Below are 21,618 nucleotides of genomic sequence, written 5' to 3' on the forward strand. Positions count from 1 at the left end.
ATGATGGTCGAAGTAGAGAGGATATAAGATGTAGACTGGCAATGGCAAGGGAAGCGTTTCTCAAGAAGAGAAATTTGTTAACATCGAGTATAGATTTAAGTGTCAGGAAGTCGTTTCTGAAAGTATTTGTATGGAGTGTAGCCATGTATGGAAGTGAAACATGGACGATAACTAGTTTGGACGAGAAGAGAATAGAAGCTTTCGAAATGTGGTGCTACAGAAGAATGCTGAAGATAAGGTGGGTAGATCACGTAACTAATGAGGAGGTATTGAATAGGATTGGGGAGAAGAGAAGTTTGTGGCACAACTTGACCAGAAGAAGGGATCGGTTGGTAGGACATGTTTTGAGGTATCAAGGGATCACAAATTTAGCATTGGAGGGCAGCGTGGAGGGTAAAAATCGTAGAGGGAGACCAAGAGATGAATACACTAAGCAGATTCAGAAGGATGTAGGTTGCAGTATGTACTGGGAGATGAAGAAGCTTGCACAGGATAGAGTAGCATGGAGAACTGCATCAAACCAGTCTCTGGACTGAAGACCACAACAACAACAACATTTTCAGCAACTGTTTTTGAGGAACGCCGATGTGAAGAATACTATTTGCGTTAAAATTGTTTTTTAACGCAACTTGTGTGCTCTTTCTTCACATCGGAAATCTTGTTATTTTATCGTAACCTCCCCTCTCCCCCCAAGTGCAATCGGACTTGCTCCACACAGTGAAAGAGAAAGATTAACATGATGAAAGCCCAATTCACATGTTGAAAGTAAAATTACGTTATACTTCAATTTCAAAGAACAGTTACAAATATTTACCGAAAATTGCGAAAAAAATAAAATAAAAATATCGGCACCCGATGTTGCCGTTTCATATCGATAAATAGTTATATCAGGGAGGAAGTTATCGTCGTCATACATCGACATTTTTTGGCAAAGTCGTTTATGTGTGAATATATCGCTGTTTTATCAACAGCCCTACTTTCTGGAAAGGGTTGGGCAAGATGCAGTCGACACCGTTTACAGGGACATCCCTTTAAACGACATATTGGCTATAACAGCGAAATCTAGCAGTTCCATCTAAATTCCGCGCAAACGCTACATTTGAAAAATCGCTGTATACTGCATTAGCGGGTTATCATATAAAACAACGTATTTTTCATTAAATTTTCGGACAAATATATAGGCTATAGTGGCCAGTATTTAGGGATTATTGTCAAGAATATAACACTAATTTTCAAACTACTGTTTTTTACAGATTGTTGGTTTCAAATTAGGCGTTAAAACGAGTTCGTCGTCAACTGCAAAATGCGAACATACATCTTAAATGCAAAAAGTGAGTAAAGAAAACTGATTACTTAAAGTAGGGCGGTATACTGTGATATGCGTTACTGTATTGTACTACATAGTTAAAGCAACTGGTTAAAAAACTAAACAACACCGTCTTTCTTTAGAGTGTAGAAAAGTAGAAAATTAATTTCCAATTTGTGTTATTTTTGAAAAATACGGGAGTGAGATACTAGTGTATTCGTTATTGATGTTTTGTTGCTATGTGTGTTAGATACAGCAGAATGGTAGAAGGAAGTGACGGGCATCGTGTAATTTATGTATAGTTTACTGCCTTTTCATTTTGTTACTGTTGGATAATTTTTGTGATGCAGTGATGGAGTTGTGTCATTCATGACTATTACACTATACAGCATTTACAGTAAGTTTTTAACGTGCTCAACATTTTACCTCATCCATTATCTGAGACTATGTTCGGCATCACCGAACAGTTTAGACGGCTGCTGCTTCTTTTTTCACTTAATACGGGCTTTTACATTTTTCTGGCCTTTAATTGGTTACACATAAGGAAAATTCCCCTTCAGTCCCTCTTCACAAATACAGTACTGTAAATACTTTACGTGTACTGTATTTATGCTACTTTTTGAAGTGTTAACTGTATAGTAGCCTATAATTTACAGATACGACATTTTTGTCAAAAAAAAAAAAAAAAAAAGCCTACGGCTATCGGCTTTAGCGACCTAAGCTGGCTGTCCCCTCGTCGTCGTTATAACTGCTCTCTACTGCACTACTTTCTCCCACATACGTCTCTCAATATGTCCACACCGAGAAAATCCGAGAAATTACTTACCGACAATCATTCCTCTCAAGCGCCATTCGCAAATGGAATAGGAAAGGATGGATCAGTTAGGTTTACCAGAAGTACCCTCTGCCACACACCGTCAGACGGCTTGCGTAGTACTGACGCAGGTGTAGAAGAAATGTTGACATGTTTAAGTGACGTGCTGGGAAAGTGTACTTCCTACTCAGGGAGATATTACGAGGCAGCCGCGTAGCAAACGCAGTGAGTCACTTTGCAGAGAAGCGGACGGTACTGTGTCGGTAAGTTGTGGGGAAATTCTTGGCCTCTCCGGCGAGGAACTCATTTCGCGCTAATACAGCAACACCCCCCACCCCCCGTCCCGCCCCCCCAGTTTTAAAGTCGCGGCTCGAGCCGTCTCCTCGTCAGCATTTATCGATTCTTGCCGTTCGACCGGGAGGCGCTGCACCCATTACTCAATGCCCGTGCTGGATAGGGGGGGAGGGAGCGCCTGCCCTAAGGAGACGGCCCTTCGCTGCCCTGCCCAGGGCGCGGCCGGCTGGCGCTCCCCACTCGGCGCTAATGACACGGACGGCAACGGGCCGTTTTATCCTGAGCGGCTAATTAACCAGTGCGACCGTCTTTGTTTCGCCGCCGCGGAATGACGTCATTTTTTAGGCTGACAGCGGCGCTACCTGTCGGGTAACCGGCCTTATGACGTCAGCGGGCAGCTCAGGTCGGTGGATTCCACAGCGCAGGACCGCAGCTCGCTTCGCACCCGAAGCAAGCGTGGATGTCAGACACAGCCTAAAACTTCAGCCGGGGTAATACAAGAACTATAAGGGAACGACAGCGATAGAAGACTGAGAGAAGAATGTCTCGATCAAAAAGTGCATAAGACAAGGATGCAGTTCAAAAAATGATCCAAATGGTTCTGAGCACTATGGGACTTAACATCTACATCTACATCTACATCTACATGACTACTCTGCAATTCACATTTAAGAGCTTGGCAGAGGGTTCGTCGAAACACAATCATACTATCTCTCTACCATTCCCTTCCCGAACAGCGCGCGGGAAAAAACGATCACCTAAACCTTTCTGTTCGAGCTCTGATTTCTCTTATTTTATTTTGATGTTCATTCCTACCTATGTAGGTTGGGCTCAACAAAATATTTTCGCATTCGGAAGAGAAAGTTGGTGACTGAAATTTCGAAAATAGATCTCGCCGCGACGAAAAACGTCTTTGCTGTAATGACTTCCATCCCAATTCGCGTATCATATCTGCCACACTCTCTCCCCTACTACGTGATAATACAAAACGAGCTGCCCTTTTTTGCACCCTTTCGATGTCCTCCGTCAATCCCACCTGGTAAGGATCCCACACCGCGCAGCAATATTCTAACAGAGGACGAACGAGTGTAAGCTGTCTCTTTAGTGGACTTGTTGCATCTACTAAATGTCCTGCCAATGAAACGCAACCTTTGGCTCGCCTTCCCCACAATATTATCTATGTGGTCTTTCCAACTGAAGTTGTTCGTAATTTTAACACCGAGGTACTTAGTTGAATTGACAGCCTTGAGAATTGTACTATTTATCGAGTAATCGAATTCCAACGGATTTCTTTTGGAACTCATGTGGATCACCTCACACCTTTCGTTATTTAGCGTCAACTGCCACCTGCCACACCATAAAGCAATCTTTTCTAAATCGCTTTGCAACTGATACTGGTCTTCGGATGACCTTACTGGACGGTAAATTATAGCATCATCTGCGAACGACCTAAGAGAACTGCTCAGATTGTCACCCAGGTCATTTATATAGATCAGGAACAGCAGAGGTCCCAGGACGCTTCCCTGGGGAACACCTGATATCACTTCAGTTTTACTCGATGATTTGCCGTCTATTACTACGAACTGCGACCTTCCTGACAGGAAATCACGAATCCAGTCGCACAACTGAGACGATACCCCATAGGCCCGCAGCTTGATTAGAAGTCGCTTGTGAGGAACGGTGTCAAAAGCTTTCCGGAAATCTAGAAATACGGGATCAACTTGAGATCCCCTGTCGATAGCGGCCATTACTTCCTGCGAATAAAGAGCTAGCTCCGTTGCATAAGAACATCTGAGGTCATCAGTCCCCTAGAGCTTAGAACTAATTAAACCTAACTAAGGACATCAATGGAGAGAAGTCTTCCGAAGTAAGAGTGATTTCAGGTGTGCCGCAGGGGAGTGTCGTAGGACCGTTGCTATTTACAATATATATAAAAGACCTTGTGGATAACATCGGAAGTTCACTGAGGCTTTTTGCGGATGATGCTGTGGTATATCGAGAGGTTGTAACAATGGAAAATTGTACTGAAATGCAGGAGGATCTGCAACGAATTGACGCATGGTGCAGGGAATGGCAATTGAATCTCAATGTAGAAAAGTGTAATGTGCTGCGAATACGTAGAAAGAAAGATCCCTTATCATTTAGCTACAATATAGCAGGTCAGCAACTGCAAGCAGTTAATTCCATAAATTATCTGGGAGTAGGCATTACGAGTGATTTAAAATGGAATGATCATATAAAGCTGATCGCGGTGAAGCACATGCCAGACTGACATTCATTGGAAGAATCCTAAGAAAATGCAATCATAAAACAAAGGAAGTAGGTTACAGTACACTTGTTCGCCCACTGCTTGAGTATTGCTCACCAGTGTGGGATCCGTACCACGCAGGGTTAATAGAGGAGATAGAGAAGATCCAACGGAGAGCAGCGCGCTTCGTTACAGGATCATTTAGTAATCGCGAAAGCGTTACGGAGATGATAGATAAACTCCAGTGGAAGACTTTGCAGGAGAGACGCTCAGTAGCTCGGTACGGGCTTTTGTTGAAGTTTCGAGAACATACCTTCACCGAGGAGTCAAGCAGTATATTGCTCCCTCCTACATATATCTCGCCAAGAGACCATGAGGATAAAATCAGAGAGATTAGAGCCCACACACAGGCATACCGACAATCTTTCTTTTCACGAACGATACGAGACTGGGATAGAAGGGAGAACTGATGGAGGTACTCAAAATACCCTCCGCTACACACCGTCAGGTGGCTTGCGGAGTATGGTGTAGATGTAGGTCACACACATCCATGCCCGAGGCAGGATTCGAACCTGCGACCGTAGCAGTCGCGCGGTTCCAGACTGAAGTCCCTAGAACCGCTCGGCCACAGCGGCCGGCCAAGGATGTGGTCTATCTCGCCCTAGGAATAGGAGAAAATCGACTGGTTAAAACTGATACCGGTACTTCAGTTATGAGTAATCGGAGTTTCTTCGGTTACAACAGGTATTTCTGTTTTTCTTTTCTTTTTTTCCTGATAACCGAGTATAAAATCGGTATACTTAGCTACCACAGCAGTGTTGCTAAAATTTTTAGTTTTTAAATAAAACTAGTTTTGTAGCGAGTTCTTCGCACCCGAAGCAAGCGTGGATGTTAGCGACGGCCTAAAGCTTCAGCCGGGGTAATACAAGAACTGAAGAACTATAAGGGAACGATAGCAATAGAAGACTGAGAGAAGAATGTCTGGATCAAAAAGTGCATAAGACAAGGATGCAGTTCAAAAAAGGTTCAAATGGCTCTGAGCATTATGGGACTTAACATCTGAGGTCATCAGTCCCCTAGAGCTTAGAACTAATTAAACCTAACTAACCTAAGGACATCACACACATCCATGCCCGAAGCAGGATTCAAACCTGCGACCGTAGCAGCAGCGCGGTTCCGGACTCAAGTGCTTAGAACCGCTCGGCCACATCATTCAGTACATTCCGAAATTCCCACGCCCGGGTTCCCGGGTTCGATTCCCGGCGGGGTTAAGAGATTTTCTCTGCCTCGTGATGACTGGGTGTTGTGTGATGTCCTTAGGTTAGTTAGGTTTAAGTAGTTCTAAGTTCTAGGGGACTGATGACCATAGATGTTAAGTCCCATAGTGCTCAGAGCCATTTGAACCAGCGATTCCGAAATTCTTGATCTCTTTCACTGCCATTAAGGAATCTTACTGGTATCCTTTCACGTTGAATTTTAATTCCATTCTTGAAACTTATTTCCGTCACTGCTCCTTCGATATGTAGCTTGAACAGTATGGGCGAAAGACTGAATCCCTTTCTTATACCATTTTTATCCGAGCGATGCCTTCTTGGTCTTGCACTATTAGCCGGCCGCTGTGGCCGAGCAGTTCTAGGCGCTTCAGTCTGAAACCGCGCGACCGCCACGGTCGCAGGTTCGAATCCTGCCTCGGGCATGGATGTGTGAGATGTCCTTTGGTTAGTTAGGTTTAACTAGTTCTAAGTTCTAGGGGACTCAGATGTTAAGTCCCATAGTGCTCAGAGCCATTTGAACCATTCAGCAGTTTCTAAACGCCGTGGTGGAGAAATGGGACACCCTGCTTACCAGTGTTATTTTATCCATGTTGAATCTTGTGAACTCAGCGGCCGTTCATGATGGTTGCTGAATGTCGCAACCAGCCACAAATATTCGTCATTTACCAACATCTTCCCAGTCTTGCGGAGACCACCCGAGCACGTTGCAGAGTTTGGACTATCGTACGTTGTTCAGAGTATTCCGATGCAATAAATCCATACTTAACAATCATATACAACCGTTCTCTCGACGAAAGATCCGTACAGAAAGACTCAAGACTCTAATTCCAAGATGCTACTCTAGGCGGGTGTAAAATGAATGTGAGCAACGGAAAATAATAAACGTGAAAATGAAGATTTGGCCCTGTCTGACTATCCCCTGAAGCTAATCTTACGATCTCTTAATTCTATAAATTACAATGTAAACATAAATGAATGATGAAGGCGCTAATCCTACTAACTGATAAACGTTGTTCCTGTTTATATATTTATTGTAGATAAAAAAAACCTTTATATTAGAGCGTTTACATTTCCTTAGTAAATTACTCTGCCCCTTATTATGACTGCGCGGTCTAATATCAATAACGTGAAATGACTGACATCATCTACGGACCAAACACTAGAAGACATTACTTTCAAAGATGACCTACGGTGGTGTGGAACCTGAGTGGAAATAAACTAACATGATCACAGCTGCTTAGCTTTTATAGCCCTAATAAGCCGAAGCAATTCGCGATATCACCGTATGTACTGCGTCCGGTGCGTCAAAGTGATGGAAGAACTCCAGCCACAAATAAACTCTTTCAGACACTAGGACGGTAGAAGGCGGTCCTCTGACTAACATACTCTAATACTGTCTTCTCCTCTCTGTGTTCTACAGACGAGAAACGCGAACTCCCAACCACAAGGACGGAGTTCAGATAACGTCTCAACGTAAGTATAGGCAGAGGAAGTGCTCTCAATTACGGAACGCTACGTACGCAACGACGACTTCCAAGCCGGAGGTGAAGTCCAGAAACGTATAGATTCGCAACATTACAGTTCCTAACTGTTCCAACTATAAACTCTCCTGAGAGCAAAGACAGCAAGTCGATCTGTACCAGCAAGAAGCTGATACCGAGCGACGTCACACACGGGCGCTCGCAACGGAAGACCTCGTCTCTCCACCGCTGGCTTCCCAGGAGGGCTCGCCTTCCCACTCTCATAATTCGGAAAACGAATCATATTCCCGAAACCACGGAATATTCTCCCTCTCTACAGATTCTTCCGAACGCCAACCATCCATATTTTAGTCTTTCGTCGTCCAGCGCGGAAAGTTTGCGAGGAAAAACATGCACTCGTACAATGGTACGCTTCTGAGTAAAAATCCTTGGAAATAACCCAGCCTGCGTGGTTTCCGAGGTGCCGCTTCTTCGTTCCTCTCACCTCCGTCCAAGATTTTCGTAAAGTATAATCCTTTCGGTTTGACTCTATTGTGCTCCAGCGCTTAGGTGCTACGACGTCCGTCTCGCTATGTCATGTGTTTCAGCAGGACCAACACACCTGTGTGGGCCTTCCACCCAGGGCTTGAGTTCCGTCTGCCGTTTCATTTCCACTGGCGTTCCAACCTCTACTAGTATGGTAATAAAGACAGTCCGTCACCTTTCATGCAATAAGCGTTAACAATTACACTGCTGGCCACCGTAAATGCAACACCAAGAAAGACAAGAGGTAGCACAACAAAATTTATTTTGTAGATAACATGTTGACCAAGTATCAAATGATTACGTTTACAGACGTCTGTGACACGTGGTTCCTGCCAGAATCAGTAGCCAGAGTAGCCGCCATTGTTGGAGATCACCGCTGCCACACGTCTCGGCATTGAGTCAAAGAGACGTTGGGTGTGTTGCTGGGGTACAGCAGCCCAAGCAGCTTCCATACGTTGCCAAAGATCATCTGGTGTGGCAGCTGGGGATGTAATCTGGGTCACTCGTTGAGCAACCATGGACCACATCTTTTCTATCGGCGAAAGATCCGGAGAGCGAGCCGGCCAGGGAAGCGATTCAATCTGGTTATTGACGAAGAACCTTTGGACCATGCGTGCCACGTGTGGTCGCGCATTATCCTGTTGAAATATGGCTGTGGCCGAGCCCTGAAGGTAAGGAAGGACAACTGGCTCCAGCACCTCGGATATGTAGCGCTGTCTATTTAAAGTACCGGCAATGCGTACTAGAGGCGTGCGAGAGTAATATCCAATACCGCCCCATACCATAATACCCGGTGCAAGACCAGTGTGGCGGTGCATAATGCAGCTGTCCAGCATCCTCTCTCCACGGTGTCTCCACACTCGAATCCGACCATCGTGGTGCTGCAGACAGAAGCGTGCCTCGTCAGTAAAGACAACGTCATTCCATTCTGCCGTCCACATCCGTCTGTCATCACACCATTGGCGACGGAGACGTCTGTGGTTCTGCGTCAATGGTAGACGAAACAATGGACGTCTTGCGGACAGACCACTCTGCTGTAAACGGCGTCGAATGGTACGCGCAGACACTGGATGATGCGTTACAGACGCAATGTGCTGTGCTATGGTTCGGGATGTCACTGAGCGATCCGTCACTGCCATGCGCACAATTTGCCTATCAGCACGTGCAGTGGTGCACCGAGGTGAATGCGATCGACCACGTCGGTCCGTCGTACCCTCCTGCATCCAACGGTCACATATCCGCATTACAGTTGTTTGGTTTCGTCCAACACGACTAGCGATTTCTCTGTATGATAATCCACAATCTCGGTAAGCCAGTATCCTTCCTCTGTTGAACTCGATCAAACGATGTTCGCTGTTGTCTACGAGGCATAACTGATCGTCTTGTGAAACAACCACAAGGTAAACACACGTGCCGAACGTACACTCGTCGAAATCGCCAAGCCTTAAATGGCGCTATGAGGTGGCGCCACAGGCGCGCGTGATGTGCGTCTGCGCTGAAATTCTAATCAGTTGCATATCTCATCGCTGCAAACCCATGGTGTAAATTTCACTCGATTCGGATGCTTCCTTCAGGTGTTGCATTTACGGTGGCCAGCAGTATATTTACAAAGTGTGTGTGACAATGTCAGTCTCCTTTAAATATTCATATATACGATGTACTACCTATCAAGTAATACCTAATGTGGTCGTAGATCACGGCAAAGTATGTGGATGAGTGCTTGTAAGGTGCGAAATTATAGCCACCTTACAAATGGACACACAGTCAACACGGATTTAGAAAACATCGTTCCTATGAAACACAACTAGCTCTTTATTCACATGAAGTGCTGAGTGCTGTTGACAAGGGATCTCAGATCGATTCCGTATTTCTGGATTTCGGGAAGGCTTTTGACACAGTACCGCGCAAGCGGCTTACAGTGAAATTGCGTGCTTATGGAATATAGTCTCAGTTATGTGACTGGATTCGTGATTTCCTGTCAGAGAGGTCGCAGTTCGTAGTAACTGACGGAAAGTCATCGAGTAAAACAGAAGTGATTTCTGGCATTCCCCAAGCCAGTGTTATAGGCCCTTTGCTGTTCCCTGTGTATATAAACGATTTAGGAGACAATCTGAGCAGCCATCTTAGGTCGTTTGCACATGACGCTGTCGTTTATCGACTACCAAAGTCATCAGAAATTGAAAACAAATTGCAAAACGATTTAGAAAAGATATCTGAATGGTGCGAAAATTTGCAGTTGACCCTAAATAACTAAAAGTGTGAGGTCATCCACATGAGTGCTAAAAGGGATCCGTTAAACTTCGGTTACAGGATAAATCAGTCAAACCCAAAGGCCGTAAATTCAACTAAATACCTAGGAATAACAATTACGAACAACTCAAATTCGAAGGAACACATAGAAAATATTGTGAGGAAGACTAACCAAAGATTGCGTTTTATTGGCTGGACACTTGTAAAAGATATAGTAAACAGACTGCCTACACTACGCTTGTCCGCCCTCTTTTAGAATACCGCTGCGCAGTGTGGGATCCTTACCAGGTAGTATTAACGGAGTACATCGAAAAAGTTCAAATAAGGGCAGCACTTTTGTATTATCGCGAAATAGGGGAGAAAGTGTCACTGAAATGATATAGAATTTGAGATGGACATCATTGAAATAAAGGCGTTTTTCGTTGCGGCGGAATCTTCTCACGAAATTCCAAACACCATCTTTCTCCTCCGAATGCGAAAATATTTTGTTAGCGCCGACCTACATAGGGAGAAACGATCACCGTGATAAATTAGAGCTCATGGGGAGAGATATAGTTGTTTGTTCTTTCCACGCGATATACGAGATTGGAATAATAGAGAATTGTGAAGGTGGGTCGATGAACAATGTAGGTGTAGATGTAGATGATCCCAGATCCTGTTAAGAACCATGTCCCGCTTTTAGTGTCCAGGGGACCATCATAAATCACGGTGACTTTAGCGTAATTGTAGTCTTTGAGTGAAAGGGTCTTCCGTTCATCTCGCTGCGTGTTTCTTTCAATTCCAATAATAATCCAAGTTCAATCGAGCTACGTTACTTGGCACTGGGGCATCTTGCGAAAGCTTCTTTCGCCGTGAAGTTTTGCCCACCAGTGTATATGGGTTAGTAAGAAGTGAGACTGTTCGAAATTAGCTGAAAAACTTTTTTTGGGTGAACTCAGTGATAGATACTTCTAAAATCATAGCACGCCGACCTCAGCTTCTTGCTTATTGTATTTGTATTTTAACTTGTTATCCATTTGCAGTACAACGAATTTTACGTAGGGTGTTTTGGTGTTCCGCCATTGATGTCCGTAACATGTGCTAACAATCCATTTTCGTTTGAAATCGCCTAGTATGACTGTTAGTGAAATTAAGGAGTAGACTGCTGTCAATCAGGTACGCTGTCATTCGAGATGTGCCAGGTAAAGTTTGGTTTCGGTTCTTTTGTCAACAGAAAACATAAAAATTTTTCAAACATCCTTTACATTAACTGGGAAATCATTTATGTAAATTAAGAATAAGTGTGGGCCGAGTACTGACCCTTATGGGACCCACATATTTTATTAGTTACTATCAGTATAGTTATCGTGTTATCAAATAATGTTTCCTTGTTTGAAATTTCATAATGTGAGTCTTTGTGCAATTCGGTCTATTTTAGTTAGTTTTAGTTATGCCATGTTCCATAGATCATTTTCCCGATTGTTTTATCGATATGATGTGGAACAGGTCAGATTCCAGGATATATATATACACACATGAATAGTGCTAATATTAATATTACTGAAATTTTTAGTTCTACACATGCAACAATATTTAGAGGTACAATCTTTTTTTTACCATTTCTGAAACAGAAACTCGTCCATGGAGTAGGAGTTCTCCAAAAGAAATGATTTTAAGCTAGATTTAAAACTTGATCTGCTACCTGCCAGACACTTTATGCTGTTGGGTAAATGATGAAAGATTTTTGTTGCTGAATAATATACTCCTTTTGGAACTTCAATAACGGATAGGGAAGGTCATTTTTCCCCTCCAGTGTCGTACGTATGAACATCACTGTTCTTCGCAAATTGAGATGGATTACTTGTAACGAATTTTATTAGCGAATATATATACTCTGATGGTGTAGTTAAAATACCTAACTCCTTCAAAGGTGTCTATATGACTTCCTTGGGTCAACACCACGAATTATTCTCACTGCTCTCTTTTGTGCAACCAATACTTTATGTCTAAGTGGTGAGTTACCCCAGAAAAGAATTCCATAAGACATTATTGAGTGGAAATATGCAAAGTACTTTAGGAGGCTGATTTGTCTATTGCCAAGACTAGCAATTACACGAAGAGCGAAAGAAGCTGAACTTACTTGTTTGAGAAGCTCAGTAATATGTTTCATCAATGTGAACACCCAAAAATTTGGAGACATCTACCCTGTTAACTGAGCCCTGTTCATATGCTACATCAATTGTCGGTAAGACTCTATTCGGTGTACGGAAATGGATATAGTGAGTTTTTTCAAAATTAAGGGAGAGTCCATTTTCTGCGAACCACTTAATAATTCTTTGAAAGACATCCTTAACAATATCTTCAGCTGAATTTTCTGGAATGGGATTTATTGTAGCACTCGTGTCACCTGCAACAAGTACTGAAACAGTATGTCACGATCCAGTTAAGCTATCATCAGAGGTGTGCCAGATGAAGTTTGGTTAGGTCCCTTTAATAGTATTGTTATGTCATCAGCAAACATAACAGTTTTTCAAACATTCTTTACAGTCACAAGAATTTGATTTATGTAGATTACGAACAAGAGTGGGCCTAGTACTGATCCCTGTGGAGCCCACATATTTTACTTAGTATACGATCAGTAACGTGTACTTCTGCTATCAAATATTATTACGCACTTTCATTGAATGTGATTCTTCGTGAGTGTGAAACTCGCCTCACATCCGCAAAACGTGTCTTTTCTGGCAACATAATGGTGCAGGCGATGCAGACAACGTGCAGGCCGAGTACGCGGGACTGCCTAGGATGATTCCTAAACACAATACCGTGCGCCTGGCATTGACGGCTCATTGAAACTCTGCCGCGCACAAAGTGGATGCATTGACGCGACGAAGAAAGGCCGCAGGGCACGGGGAGCACTAGAATAAAAAAAAAAAAAAACATAAAAAGGGAAGAGAAGGAAGGAAAGAAGTTGCATAGACGAATTAAGGGCACCGGTGTCGGCGTGAGGAAAAAAAAGGAACGAAGGGCGGGCAAAGAAAGAGCGCGAGCGATCGCGTACGGCAGCCCTCTGCGCCAACAATGCGGCGCGGAATTTGCATGGCGGCCGCGATGATGGATGGGGACGCGCGAGCATTGTTGGGTCTACCTGTCGGCAGCTGGCGACAGCCGCTGTGCGCCGGGGGAGGGGGAAGCCCCGCCGCTGACGTCACGCGGTGGAGGCGCAGCGCGGGGAATTGCTGTCCGTGTGAGCAGTCGAAGGCATGGAGCTGCGCTCTTTTTCTTACAGCTTCGGTATGGAGTTACTGTAGGGTTCTGCGGTATGAGAACACACACTGAGGTGAATGAAGCCATGGTATGACAAAAATTTAATATATTGCGAATACATGAAAAGAAGGATCCTTTATTATATGATTATATGATAGCGGAAAAAACACTGGTAGCAGTTACTTCTGTAAAATATCTCGGAGTATGCGTACGGAACGATTTGAAGTGCAATGATCATATAAAATTAATTGTTGGTAAGGCGGGTGCAACGTTGAGATTCATTTGGAGAGTCCTTAGAAGTGGTCTCGCGGTTCTAGGCGCGCAGTCCGGAACCGTGCGACTGCTACGGTCGCAGGTTCGAATCTTGCCTCGGGCATGGATGTGTGTGATGTCCTTAGGTTAGTTAGGTTTAAGTAGTTCTAAGTTCTAGGGGACTAATGACCACAGCAGTTGAGTCCCATAGTGCTCAGAGCCATTTGAACCAGCCAGTCCTTAGAAAATGTAGTCCATCAACAAAGGAGGTGGCATACAAAACACTCGTTCGACCTGTGCTTGAGTATTGCTCATCAGTGTGGGATCCGTACCAGGTCAGGTTGACAGAGGAGATAGAGAAGATCCAAAGAAGAGCGGCGCGTTTCGTCACAGGATTATTTGGTAAGCGTGATAGCGTTACGTAGATGTTCAGCAAACTCAAGTGGCAGACTCTGCAAGAGAGGCGCTCTGCATCGTGGTGTAGCTTGCTGTCCAGGTTTCGAGAGGGTGCGTTTCTGGATGAAGTATCGAATATACAGGGTGATTCAAAAAGAATACCTCAACTTTAAAAATGTGTATTTAATGAAAGAAACATAATATAACCTTCTGTTATAGATCATTGCAAAGAGTATTTAAAAAAGGTTTTTTTTCACTCAAAAACAAGTTCAGAGATGTTCAATATGGCCCCCTCCAGACACACGAGCTATATCAACCCGATACTCTAACTCGTTCCACACTCTCTGTAGCATATCAGGCGTAACAGTTTGGATAGCTGCTGTTATTTCTCGTTTCAAATCATCAATGGTGGCTGGGAGAGGTGGCCGAAACACCATATCCTTAACATACCCCCATAAGAAAAAATCGCAGGGGGTAAGATCAGGGCTTCTTGGAGGCCAGTGATGAAGTGCTCTGTCACGGGCTGCCTGGCGACCGATCCATCGCCTCGGGTAGTTGACGTTCAGGTAGTTACGGACAGATAAGTGCCAATGTGGTGGCGCTCCATCCTGCTGAAATATGAATTGTTGTGCTTCTTGTTCGAGTTGAGGGAACAGCCAATTCTCTAACGTGCTACATTTTCATCACTCGTTCTCGGCCGTCCAGAACTTTTCCCTTTGCACAAACACCCATTCTCTGTAAACTGTTTATACCAACGTTTAATACACCACTTATCAGGAGGTTTAACACCATACTTCGTTCGAAATGCACGCTGAACAACTGTCGTCGATTCACTTCTGCCGTACTCAATAACACAAAAAGCTTTCTGTTGAGCGGTCGCCATCTTAGCATCAACTGACGCTGACGCCTAGTCAACAGCGCCTCAAGCGAACAAATGTACAACTAAATGAAACTTTATAGCTCCCTTAATTCGCCGACAGATAGTGCTTAGCTCTGCCTTTTGTCGTTGCAGAGTTTTAAATTCCTAAAGTTGTGGTATTCTTTTTGAATCACCCTGTATTGCTTCCCCCTACTTATACATCCCGAGGAGATCACGAATGTAAAATTAGAGAGATACGAGCGCGCACGGAGGCTTTCCGGCTGTCGTTTTTCCCGCGAACCATACGCGACTGGAACAGAAAAGGGAGGTAATGACAGTGGCACGTAAAGTGCCCTCCGCCACACACCGTAGATGTAGATGTATAGCGATACGCACGTACACAGATCAGGGTAGTGCCGTGTGCACAAGGTATACGAGGGCAGTGCATTGGCGGAGCGGTCATTTCTGCCCAGGTGATTCATTTGGAAAGATTTCCGACGTGATTAGGGTCGAACGATGGGAAGTAATAGACTTCAACGCGGAATGGTTTGTTGGAGTTAGACGCATAGGACATTACTAGGAAATTCAACATCAAAGGTCCCCAGTGTCAACAGTGAAAATACCAGATTTCAGGCATTACCTCTTACCACGCCCAAATTTTTGAAATTTTTTTTAACAATATTTCTCATTTTACTATAGGGTGTAACAAATGTACACCAGAAATTGGCCGCGCAGGATTAGCCGAACGGTCTCACGCGCGGCAGTCATGAACTGTGCGGCTGGTCCCGGCGGAGGTTCGAGTCCTCCCTCGGGCATGGGTGTGTGTGTCCGTCCTTAGGATAATTTAGGTTAAGTAGTGTGTAAGCTTAGGGACTGATGGCCTTGGCAGTTAAGTCCCATAAGATTTCACACACATTTGAACATTTTGTAACCAGAAATTGCAGGATACATTACTCACAGTAGACGATCATACACTGCTGCCCATTAAAAGTGTTACACAACGAAGATGACGTACTACAGACGCTAAATTCAACCGACAAGAAGAAGATGCTGTGATATGCAAATGATCAGCTTTTCAGAACATTCACACAAGGTTGGCGCCGGTGGCGACACCTACAACGTGCTGATATGAGGAAAGTTTCCAACCGATTTCTCAGACAAAAACAGCAGTTGACCGGCGTTGCCTGGTGAAACGTTGTTGTGAAGCCTCGTGTGAGGAGGAGAAATGCGTATCTTCACGTTTCCGACTTTGATAAAGGTCGGATTGTAGCCTATCGCGATTGTGGTTTATGGTATCGCGACATTGCTGCTCGCGTTGGTCGAGATCCAATGACTGTTAGCAGAATATGGAATCGGTGGGTTCATGAGGGTAATACGCAACGCCGTGCTGGATCCCAACGGCCTCGTATCACTAGCAGTCGAGATGACAGGCATCTCATCCGTATGGCTGTAACGGATCGTGCAGCCACGTCTCGATCCCTGAGTCAACAGATGGGGACGTATGCAAGACAACCATCTGCACGAACAGTTCGACGATGTTTGCTGCAGCATGGACTATCAGCTCGGAGACCGTGGCTGCGGTTACCCTTGAGGCTGCATCACAGACACGAGCGCCTGCGATGGTGTACTCGAGGACGAACCTGGGTGCACGAATGGCAAAACGTCATTTTTTCGGATGAATCCAGGTTCTGTTTACAGCATCATGATGGTCGCATCCGTGTTTGTCGACATCGTGGTGAACGCACTTTGGAAGCGTGTATTCGTCATCACCGTACTGGCGTAACACCCGGCGTGATGGTATGGGGTGCCATTGGTTTACACGTCTCGGTCACTTCTTGTTCGCATTGATGGTGCATGGGGGCTTAATTATATAGAATGCAAATAATTTTAATTTTAGTAGCTGACTGTCTGATTACGCTGTCTCGTAACCGGTTGGCCCTGACTAGTATTAGTACGCAATCTGACTGCATAGAATAACAACAAGAAATGAAAGAAAACTTCCGTTAACACAATTAATTAATTAAGTCCCCAGCAACTATAAAAGCTACGAAACAAAAACTACGAACAACAAAGCACAAGTGTAACTGTTCTGTGTGTGGAAGTGTGATTCAACGTACACATCTGGCACGGTTCTTCCTCAAAAATACAAGATATCTTAAATACCATTTACACTGAATTGATTAAATAAAACTGAAATACTTTACTTGCACATAGAAACCAGAATTACGCTCTAATACATGAACACAAGCCAGATGCTTTGTTGACTGAACCTGTGACCAAGAGGCATTGTTGTTTAAGACATTTGAAATAAAAATAAAAAAAAATTATTACCATCATATATATTGACGAAACATACACTCTGATCATTACAACATCCGCAATCGAACATCATCGGCTGTCTAGCCCATCAGAACAACTGCATACAACATGCTCACAACTAGTCACGGCTACATCGGAACTCCTACTGCCCACTTCTCAATAAGCACTCTCCACCACGACTTCTCGACAAGCACTCTCCACTACGACATCTCAACAAGCACTGCCAGTGGAGGCGGCTGAATAATACTCTTTGGCGCAATCTCTGGCGCTGTGACTCAGTGTAGCCACCTTTCAATGGCACTTCGAACTGTGGACGTTACATTTCAGATTTGTTACGACCCGTGGCTCTACCATTCATTCGATCCCTGCGAAACCCTACATTTCAGCAGGATAATGCACGACCGCATGTTGCAGGTCCTGTATGGGCCATTCTATGTACAGAAAATGTTCGACTGCTGCCCTGGGCAGCACATTCTCCAGATCTCTCACCAATTGAAAACGTCTGGTCAATGGTGGCCGAGCAACTGGCTCGTCACAATACGTCTGTCACTACTCAGTTCATCAACTGTGCTATTGTGTTGAAGCTGCATGGGCAGCTGTACCTGTATACGTCATCCAGGCTCTGTTTGACTCAATACCCAGGCGTATCAAGTTCGTTATTACGGCCAGAAGTAGTTGTTCTGGATACTGATTTCTCAGTATCTATGCACCCAAATTGACTGAAAATGTAATCAAAAATGGGTCTGAGCACTATGTGATTTAAATGCTGAGATCATCAGTCCCCTAGAACTACTTAAACCTAACTAACCTTAGGACATCACACACATCCATGTCCGAGGCAGGATTCGAACCTGCGACCGTAGTGGTCGCGCGGTTCCAGACTGTAGCGCCTAGAACCGCTCGGCCACTTCGGCCGGCGAACAGAATAACAGAACGCTGTTCCTCCCTGGTGCAGGTCGCAAGTGAGGCGGCCATCTTTATACTGATACTGCGACGTTATGTGTGCTTCTGCACTATGCTGCCACCTACAGGACATTCTGCACACTGTTTGTAACACGCGTATCAACTTACAGGATGACGGCGCGACATTTCGATTTGTTATTACAAATCAAAGGTTTTCATTTGACTCACCCTTGTACACTGCTGGCCACCGTAAATGTAACACCCTGAAGGAAGCATCCGAATCGAGTGAAATTTACACCATGAGTTTGCAGCGATGAGATATGCAACTGATTAGAATTTCAGCGCAGACGCACATCACGCGCGCCTGTGGCGCCACCTCATAGCGCCATTTAAGGCTTGGCGATTTCGACGAGTGTACGTTCGGCACATGTGTTTACCTTGTGGTTGTTTCACAAGACGATCAGTTATGCCTGGTAGACAACAGCGAACATCTTTTGATCAAGTATCCGAGTTCGACAGAGGAAGGATAGTGGCTTACCGAGATTGTGGATTATCATACAGAAAAATCGCTAGTCGTGTTGGACGAAACCAAACAACTGTAATGCGGATATGTGACCGTTGGATGCAGGAGGGTACGACGGACCGACGTGGTCGATCGCATTCACCTCGGTGCACCACAGCACGTGCTGATAGGCAAACTGTGCGCATGGCAGTGACGGATCGCTCAGTGACATCCCGAACCATAGCACAGCACATTGCGTCTGTAACGCATCATCCAGTGTCTGCGCGTACCATTCGACGCCGTTTACAGCAGAGTGGTCTGTCCGCAAGACGTCCATTGCTTCGTCTACCATTGACGCAGAACCACAGACGTCTCCGTCGCCAATGGTGTGATGATAGACGGATGTGGACGGCAGAATGGAATGACGTTGTCTTTACTGACGAGGCACGCTTCTGTCTGCAGCACCACGATGGTCGGATTCGAGTGTGGAGACACCGTGGAGAGAGGATGCTGGACAGCTGCATTATGCACCGCCACACTGGTCTTGCACCGGGTATTATGGTATGGGGCGGTATTGGATATTACTCTCGCACGCCTCTAGTACGCATTGCCGGTACTTTAAATAGTCGGCGCTACATATCCGAGGTGCTGGAGCCAGTTGTCCTTCCTTACCTACAGGGCTCGGCCACAGCCATATTTGAACAGGATAATGCGCGACCACACGTGCCACGCATTGTCCAAAGGTTCTTCGTCAATAACCAGATTGAATTGCTTCCCTGGCCGGCTCGCTCTCCGGATCTTTCGCCGATAGAAAACATGTGGTCCACGGTTGCTCAACGAGTGACCCAGATTACATCCCCAGCTGCCACACCAGATAATCTTTGGCAACGTGTGGAAGCTGCTTGGGCTGCTGTACCCCAGGAACACATCCAACGTCTCTTTGACTCAATGCCGAGACGTGTGGCAGCGGTGATCTGCAACAATGGCGGCTACTCTGGCTACTGATTCTGGCAGGAACCACATGTCACAGACGTCTGTAAACGTAATCATTTGATACTTGGTCAACATGTTATCTACAAAATAAATTTTGTTGTGCTACCTCTTGTCTTTCTTGGTGTTGCATTTACGGTGGCCAGCAGTGTATATCAGTACAGTTGCTGAATCTCTCTAGACTGTTATGTCGGCTATTGCATTGTTTCTCTTTGTAGCGTACGCCGAATCGTACGGCGGTTGTGCCGCCTAGGCAAAAACTGTGTCCCGCCGTTTTCTTGCGGATGCTGTCGGCCTGCCGGTGAGTGTGTGTCGCCCTCGGAGTGGAGGGCACGGCTGCTGAGGGAGGGACGGCTGTTTGCGCAGCGCCTGGCCCTGCCGGCTGGCTTCTGCGATGATATATCGTGGCGCTGCGCCGCTCAAGGGGTGAAAGTGGCAAGTCAGCGACGTTTCAATCCCGCTAAGTGAGTGACAGCGCGGGCCGCAAACAACCCCCTGCCACGCACCGCTCTAGCCACCGCGCTGCAAGGTGCCCTGTGCGCGCACAGGAGACCGCCGAGGGGTTAACCTGGAAAAGGCTATACGCCTATACCTGCATAATTTCCCATAATCACAAACCACAACCTCACTAACTTCGAAAGTGATCTACACATTCTGAAAACCAGCAGCAGTTTATACCGAAAACTAGCAAAAGAAGAAAATTATTGCGGACAGAAGGCTGTCATAGAAGGTAAAAACGTAATAAACGAAAACACAACAGTTTGCAACAACACACTCCTTACCGCTTTAAGGTCCGCCCCCCGGTAGCTGAGCAGAGATAACTTCATTTTCACTCCCGCCCGTGACAGGATTGTCATTTACTTTATTGGTGTTAAAAAAAAAAAGAGGGCGGCCTTACATTGATTTGATGGTTTCCAAATTGCTTTTGCTGTCTCGATACTTTTCTTATCCCTAGGACAGCACACTTGCACGAATAAAGATTGTTTAGCCTGACTTCCGATTAAAAAAAGAAAAAAGAATAGTGGTCGCGTTGTTGGATCATAAAGCGGAGGAACTGCGTTTTTATTTTTATTTTATGTTTTATATGAAAATAGTTGGTAGAGTAACAGATAATATTAAAAAAGTAATGTTGTTCTTGTTGTGGTCTTCAGTCCTGAGACTGGTTTGATGCAGCTCTCCATGCTACTCTATGCCGTGCAAGCTTCTTCATCTCCCAGTACCTACTGCAGCCTACATCCTTCTGAATCTGCTTAGTGTATTCATCTCTTGGTCTCCCTCTGCGATTTTTACCCTCCACGCTGTCCTCCAATACTAAATTGGTGATCCCTTGATGCCTCAGAACATGTCCTACCAACCGATCCCTTCTTCTAGTCAAGTTGTGCCACAAACTCCTCTTCTCCCAATTCTATTCAATACCACCTCATTAGTTATGTGATCTACCCATCTAATCTTCAGCATTCTTCCGTAGCACCACATTTCGAAAGCTTCTATTCTCTTCTTGTCTAAACTATTTATCGTCCACGTTTCACTTCCATACATGGCCACACTCCATACAAATACTTTCAGAAACGACTTCCTGACATTTAAATCTATACTCGGTGTTAACAAATTTCTCTTCTTCAGAAACGCTTTTCCTGTCATTGCCAGTCTACATTTTATATCCGCTCCGACCATCATCAGTTATTTTCTACCCAAAAAGCAAAACTCCTTTACTACTTTAAGTGTCTCATTTCCTAATCTAATTCCCTCAGCATCACCCGACTTAATTCGACTACATTCCATTATCCTCGTTTTGCTTCTGTTGATGTTCATCTTATACCCTCCTTTCAAGACACTGTCCATTCCGTTGAACTGCTCTTCCAAGTCCCTTGCTGTCTCTGACAGAATTACAATGTCATCGGCTAACCTCGAAGTTTTTATTTCTTCTCCATGGGTTTTAATACCTACTCCGAACTTTTCTTT

This window comes from Schistocerca nitens, chromosome 12 (assembly GCF_023898315.1).
Source record: "Schistocerca nitens isolate TAMUIC-IGC-003100 chromosome 12, iqSchNite1.1, whole genome shotgun sequence".
In the NCBI taxonomy this organism is placed as follows: Eukaryota; Metazoa; Arthropoda; class Insecta; order Orthoptera; family Acrididae; genus Schistocerca; species Schistocerca nitens.